Genomic DNA, 7653 nt, shown 5'->3' on the forward strand with positions numbered 1-7653 from the left:
ATAGTTTGTAAATAGTTTTAATGTTCCCTTAAATAGGTGGTCACTGAAATTGTGAGTGGATTATGCAATCCAGGGACAATGGGTATACTTAGAACCTTAAGGAACATGGGGGGAAGGAAAGGGAGCTCTCCAAAGACAGAAAGCATAGTTTGAGAAGCATAAGGAATATAGTGAAAGTGTGGTGATAGGGAAGTCCTCTTGACACCTCCCCTTTAGATGCTTTTGTTCTGTGCTCCTGTAACAGAAGCATATTTTTGTTATAATATCTACTGCATAGCTTTGATGATATTCATGTTCTTCCTTTTATATCTATCCTTTCCCCCCAGAGTGAAGGATCCTACTGGACTGGGTCTAGATCTTAGGCATCATTCTATCTCGTAGGACAGAAGGCACACTTAGTATATCATTAGTATTCAGTGTGTTAGGCATTCACAAACACACACATATCCACACATGCACTTATGGTCTGCTGTCTCTTACTTGAGACTATAATGGTCATAAGTTAAAAACTCAACTTGAACTTGATAGGAACTGGCTCATGGTATCCAAGGAAAAGCTGAACATTCACACTCTATGAATGATAGAGAAGGAACCAGGCTTCAGGAACATCAGGAATCAGGAAACCAAAGGCCATCAAGACTCTTTTTTATCTTTCATTTTTTGCTGCATTCTCCCTCCAGGTGGCTTTTTTTTTTTAAATATACTGGGAAACATAACTGCTGATAACTCATATTTTGCATTTTGTGCCTTCAAAGACTGGGCAGAAATTGATCTGAGACTTTCACTTGTTGCAAGTCCAAAAATCCTGGGGCATGTTTTATTGGCCTGGCTGAGATGAGGTGACTATCTTTGACTGTGCCCAGCGGGTCAACTGAATTTTTACAAAATCTGCCCTCACCAAAACCATGAAAATAAGGGTAAATTCCTCTCAAATGGGTGGTCAACCAAAGATGTACTGTATGGTGACTAAATAATATAATAGAAAAATATTATTATTTTAAAAAATAAAAAAATAAATATGTAAAAAAAGTGGATAATTTTAAGTAGTGATTAATATCATAAAGGAAATAAAATACACTAATGACACAGAGTATGTGTGGATAGTATAGCAAAGGCCATGGTCACATGGTCAAAAATGACTTTTTAAGGGAGTGATACTTCTCCTGAGATATAAATGATAAAAGGGAGATGGACATGCAAGAACCAGAAGGAAGAATTTCCTAGGTAGAAGAAATAGAACTGCCAAAACCCAGAATGGAAATAAATGTGAGTTTGAGAAACACAAAGAAGGCTAAACTGGCTAGAGGCAGGTAAAGTTTGGGGATAGAAGGTAAGACTTGTAGGTGATGATCAGCTACATTATTAGGAATTTTAGAGAACAGTGAACAGCTTGTTTTTGTTGTTGTTGTTGTTTGTTTTTTTTTGTTTTTGTTTTTTGTATGATGGGCCACTGTGGGGTTTTATGCAGGGTGATGATACTATCTGATTTAGGCTTTGAGACGATCACTCTGATGGCTAACTGAAGAATGGAGAGTAGGCAGCAAAACAAAACAAAGCAGAACAAAACAGAAGACAATGATGCCTCAGACTAGGGTTTTGGGATGACAAGAAATGGTCAGATTAAGAATATATACTGGAGGTAGTGCTGACAAGATTTGCCAATTCACTGAATGCAGGTATGAAAGAAAGGACAGGATGATTCTTAAGATTTAACATAAGTAACTGGAGACTGTTGGGTGAGTAAAGGAGGGAAGTACTTGGGTGGAAGAAACAAGGAATTCCGTCTTTGGTATGACAAGTATGAGCAACTCATAGCAGCTAATAGCTGTCTACCTCCCAAGGATACTGTAGGGGGGAAATGAAAGTGGTTTGCAGATTACATACTAATTTAAATTTAAATTGAATAAAACTTAAATGCAATTGGATTGGGATTTAAAATTTTGCATTTTTAGACTAGTGAATCTGTATTCTGAAAAAAGCAATAAATAATTCTTGCAAGATTTTATATCCATCAAATTTCTGTTCCTGCAGCCCATTGGTAACAAGCCATCAGGTAGCAAGATGATGCACAAATCCTACAAATCCCATTTGTTTTTGGTCCCAACATTTCAGTCTGACTTCACTGCAGCCTGGATCCCGGGGAAGTCCTCGTCTGAAAGCTGAGTAACCAGGGCCACCTTGACAAGGGGGCTCTCAATCCCTCTACCCTTTATCTTCAGTCTTTGGGACAAAGACTGGACTTTCCCAGATAGTGACTAAGGGCAAGGCTGGTGATCAGTGTGGGAGCATGGTCTTTTTGTGCTTTTGTAGGAGTGGGAAGGACTGCCAATTACTTCTTTGCAAATGTAGCCTCATTTCATGACATGGGAAATTGGCCAGCTCACTTTGGCAGGTGGTCCAGTCCCTATTTTCAAGTCCCCCATTTTTGGCTTCCGGCCTTGACTAACATCTTCATGAAGGTGTGCATGACCCCCAGAGGCACAAGGGCAGGCTTGACCCACGGCAACATCTGGAGAATCTGCCCCAGATCTTTCAAGTGTCCAGGAGTGACTGTGGTGTGACTTTTGTCCAGGTTCTCAAGAGTGATTTAGGTCAGTGGTTTTCTGTGGAATCCAGAAGGAAGAGGTGAAGCCAAGCACGCAGAACTCTGGGCCTCCCCCTTCCATTTCAGCTACAGCAGCTCCACATTTTCTGGTTTATATTTTGGGGTTCGGAATGAGGTTACATGTGGAACTGCTGGGGGAAAAATGTTTGAAAAGCATTTTTCCCCCAACTGCTGGGGGAAAAATGTTTGGATGGATAGGTCTAAGACTTTAAAAACCAGGCTAAAAACCAATTCTATTTGTGGCTTTTCCCCAACTTTAACTACCTCAGAAACATTGTGCAGAGAGGTAAAACCAGACCTGGAAGCTGAGGTGGAGAAATGTTGTATGCTGTCCTTATCTACATACCAATTCTCTCCACAAGTAGGAAGGGAAGAATAACACATCTTCCTCCATTTGGCTCCGAGTGTTGGCCTGGATTGTTAAAATTTCTTTTGGCTCTGGTTTGGACTAGAATCCTCGTCAAGCTCATTTGTTCTTGCAGAGAAAATATTTAGTAATTGTTGCTTTGTAGTTTACAAGTTTTCTAACCACCCTTGTTGACCTATGTGCAAGTAGTAAGAATAAGTGGAATAGCTGAGGGCTTGTTTTTTTCCCCCCTTTGTTTCTTCAAGTTCCTAATGAGTTTTCCGGATCAGGGCTTAGAACTCTTCAACTAAAAATTTTNTCCTTGTTGACCTATGTGCAAGTAGTAAGAATAAGTGGAATAGCTGAGGGCTTGTTTTTTTCCCCCCCTTTGTTTCTTCAAGTTCCTAATGAGTTTTCCGGATCAGGGCTTAGAACTCTTCAACTAAAAATTTTCCCTCTGGTTATCTTTGTTGGGTCAAGAAGATGTGAATCAGCGTGTGGGTTTACCAGGGCGATTTGTCCTTTTCTGTGGAAAACCAGAGAGTTCTCTTAGGCCGACAGCTCCCCTGCCTCTCCTCCAGCCTTCCCTCTCCTCCTGCACTCTTGCCCCAGCCATTGTGCAATTGGGTTTACAAAAATTAAAATAAAAAAAAGGAACATGTAAACGTTTCTCAACTGCATTAATACATGGGAAATTTGTACCGCATCCAACAATCCGGCATGTCTTTGGGAACCAAGCAGACACACTCTGGCATCAACAGGGCACTAAGATCCAGATCCCGCTGAAAGTCTACAAACAATGGATCTGTCAGAAAAGGCTGTGAGGCTCTGATATCTGGACCTGCTACAGATACTACTTTCAATGTCTGGGCTGGGTCTTATCAGTTATATCTATAAGCTTTATTGAACAAGGCCACCATTAATGCGGCTCTGCTCTGTGCTTGGGGGAGTCTTTTTCTTTTCTTTTTCATTTTGTTTCACAGGGCTATGCATCTTAGGATCATTATGCCCTATCCAAGTTGCTAATGGACTGAACTAAAGTAACCTTGAAGAAACAATATAAGTATAGCAAAACCTAATATTAATTGCTTGGACTTCAAGGAAAAAGTTTCAAAGAAGTTTCCTTTGAGTGCTCCCCTTCCAAAATGACAGCTCAATGCTCCTTCCCACTTTTTCCAGGAATGCCCCCTGCCCCGGTCCACACAGTTACTACAGGGTTTGGCCACATCCTTGTCCTTATATGACCCCAAAGCATTGGTTAGGGAGAGTAGTCACAGGACCCATTAAGGTAGTCTATCCACTAGCCACAGATGATTGATCCAAGAAAAGATCCAAGATCCAAGTGTGTTCACTGGGCTAAAATGATTGAACTTGAGGTATACAGAAATGTAGAGAGGTACCTCTTCTATGGCTGGGGAGAGAATACTGGGGAGCCAGAGGGGCCTATGTTTTGTGTCATTTTAAGAAGCTATTTCATATCAAGGGAGATATAAATCAATGTTCAGAGAGTAGCAGAGACTGGGGGAAAGTAAGGAGAATGGTCTCAGTTATTCTTGGGCCAACTCTATCTCTCAGCCTCCCTGGCATGTGTGTGTGTGTGAGAGAGAGAGAGAGAGAGAGAGAGAGAAAGAGAGAGGGATTAGATACATTTCTTTCATCTAATTGGGTTTTCGCTTCTCCAAGGTGCACCTGAAAAAGTCCTACTGAAACACTTTGTAGTACTTCTTTGGGGGAACTTCTCCTTTCAGAGGCTTATGACAGCTATTCTGTCAGGCAATTACTACTTATTTGACTATGAAGACAAATTTGAAATGGAACATTCTAGGTAAGGAAAAGACATTATGAATTTGATGAAGTTTATCATTTAGTTCCAAAAACTTTTTCTTTAAGAAGATTATTTTCCTATGCGTTTGACCTAGGCTCACATTAGTAGAATTGATTGAAATTGTTGTTTTGGCATCTTTTTGCCCAGGCTATATTCATCCAAAGTGCCTGATTTAGTAAAAGAAACCTAAATCAAATAGGCTTAAACAGAGAAAGGAGTTTATTGTTACATACAACTAAAAAGTCTAGGGTATATCTCATAAGAAATGATGCAAAAGTGTTCAACTGATGTCATCAGAATTTGTTCCTCAACACGTCCCAGCTCTGTTCTCTATATTGGTTTGACTCTCAAGCAGTGTCTCTCTTGGTGGCAAGATGGATCCAAGTAGCTCTAAGCCAGAAATTCTTTGTAGTTGGTGACTTTGCCCTCCAGGATACATCTGACAATTTGTGGAGACATTTTTGATTGTTGTAACTGGGGACGGGGGTGGGGAGCACTACTGGCATCTAGTAGGTAGAAGGTAGGGATGCTGCAAAATGCCCTCAATGCACAGCCCCCTCCCTCAACAAAATATTAGTGGGCCCAAAGTGCCAATAGTGTTGGAAGTTAAGAAACCCCACTTGAGGCAGTCTATCACCAATAAAAGAGAGCTTATTTTCCAGAGAGTTCTAGTGAAAATTCGGGACTTGTTGGTACTAGTTGGCTCAGCCTGGGTTAGATGCACATCCCTGAGGAAATCACTGTGGCCAGAGAGTTGTATCCTCATAGGCAGGTCTTGGTCTAACATGCCCCTGATTACTAGGCAGGGGATTATTTCCACCCTATTCTTACAGATTTAGAGTAGGGGAGAGGGTGGTTCCCCAAAGGAAACTAAGAATGTTCTTGTCAGAAAAAGGGTAATGGCTTCCTGACAGCAAAAAGCAACAGCCTTCAACTACAGTATCCCAGCTGGTAACCCGTGACTCCATTAGATCAATGCACGGGAATATGCCCGTATGAAAGAACTGGAGAAGGATGCTCCAGCTATTGTCTTCCTTTCTCTCTTGGTCAATATGTAGCCTCTACACACAGTGTCCCTTGGTTTGCTGGTTAACCTAGAAGAGTAAAAACATCTGTGGAAGAACTCCAGTGTTAGGGATTGTAGGCCAGGGGGGTAAAGTTTAGGGGGTGGGCAGTAGTTTTAAGGGGCCTTTTATTGTCATTGCATTCTCTGTTTACACAAAACTGAATCATAGCCACTGTAGTGGCTCATTGTGGTAGGCAGAATTAGAAGATTCTAACATTCCCAAGATTGCCTGCCCTGCTATACACACCCTGCACAATCCCTATGAATAGGATGGAGTATACTCCCATATTTAGGTTATATATTCATAAAATAGGAAGATTTTTCTGGATGGGCCTAACCAAATCACGTGAGCCCTTTAAAAGGAGGGGGTGTTTTCCAGTTGGTGAAAAAGAAGTCAGAGACCCAAAGCATGAAAAGGATCTGAAGCATGCTTGCTGGCTTGAAGATAGAGGAGCCAGGAGGCAAGGGCTATGAGTTGCTTCTAGAGAGTGTCCCCTGTCTGAGAGTGAGTAAAGAAATGGGGATGTCAGTCTGGCCAATTCAAGGTGATGAGTTCTGCCAATAATCATGGACTTGGAAGAGAACCCAGAAGCTCAAATGAGAACAGCAGCACTGGCTGACACTGATTGCATCCCAGTGAGACCCTGAGCAGAGAATCAAGCTATTCCATGTCTGGAACTCTGACCCAGAGAAATTGTGAGATAATACATTTTTGTTGTTTCAACAACTAAGTTTTGGTAATTCATCATGCAACAATACAAAACTAATATACTAATAGTATGAGCTCAAGATTGTCCATTTCCATTGTCACATAATGCTCAACCATGGTGTGACAGAAGGGCAGATGTTGCAACCCTGCAAGTTGCAAGAAAGGTCACAGGAGGGCAGATTACTTGAAGAGAAAAGACAACAACTCCTGGACACAATGTAGGGAGGACAACAACTACTCTTCCCATCCATGATCTACTATGGATAGTTAGCGGCATCCTTCTAACTCCTCCATTGGCCCTTCCTCCTCACTAAACTCTAGCCACAATGAATTAGCTTCAGCTCTCTGGTTTTGCCTTACAGTCTCACACCTTCCTGCTCTGGGTCAAGCTCTTTCCTCTGCCTGACTTTACCTGGTAAACTCTACTTTCCCTCCAAGGTTTGGCTCAAGTGTAATTTCCTCTGTGAAGAATTAATTCAGTTCTCTGGCCCTTGGTACAAAAAATATCTTTCATCTTTCTGTGTTTCAGATCTCCTTGGTTGATAACAAGGATCTTGAGGGCAAGAACTCGGACCAGAGCACAGGGCCTGGAACGTCGTGGGATTGTTGAATAGACATCTACCCCAAGTCTTGATGAGTCGTCACTACAGCAGGCCATCAGTTGGAATTGCTGGGATAAGACTTCTAAATTGGGCTTGGCTTTATCATATCTCTTGGCAGCACTGGGTAAAGAAGCTTATGTCCCTGGTGGAATCAAGATCTTAGCATCCTAGCTGATAGCCTTCTTAGTGGTGCCGCAGTTTGGATATGTGTGTGGGACAAGGACTTTATTCCTTGCTGTCACTGAAACAGTCAATAAAATTATTTTTTTCTCCCAAAGTTCATAATTCCTGGCCATCAACTTCATCACAAGGCACACAGTGTGCACAGAACCAATTTGTTGAATAAATAAGATGGCAGAACACGATTTCATAAAGCGTTTCCTATGCTTGCTCACCTGTTAACACAATGCTGGTGTAGTGTATATGCTCCAGGCACCTGTGCGCTGGGAGCAGGGAGATGCACACCTGCGAAGGGCAGACAAACTTGCCTCAGCCACTTA

General features: G+C 41.8%; 1 long non-coding RNA gene across 1 annotated transcript in view; it reads left to right on the forward strand.

Moving 5' to 3' along the window:
• The window catches only part of LOC105242328, a 46991-nt gene extending 39630 nt beyond the window's left edge, over positions 1-7361 (forward strand). Inside the window, exon 4 of the long non-coding RNA XR_004627812.1 lies at positions 7081-7361. This is a non-coding gene — a long non-coding RNA (uncharacterized LOC105242328). The remainder of the gene's footprint in view (positions 1-7080) is intronic.
• The last annotated feature ends 292 nt before the right edge of the window (positions 7362-7653 follow it).

Source organism: Ailuropoda melanoleuca, chromosome 9 (assembly GCF_002007445.2).
Source record: "Ailuropoda melanoleuca isolate Jingjing chromosome 9, ASM200744v2, whole genome shotgun sequence".
NCBI lineage: Eukaryota > Metazoa > Chordata > Mammalia > Carnivora > Ursidae > Ailuropoda > Ailuropoda melanoleuca.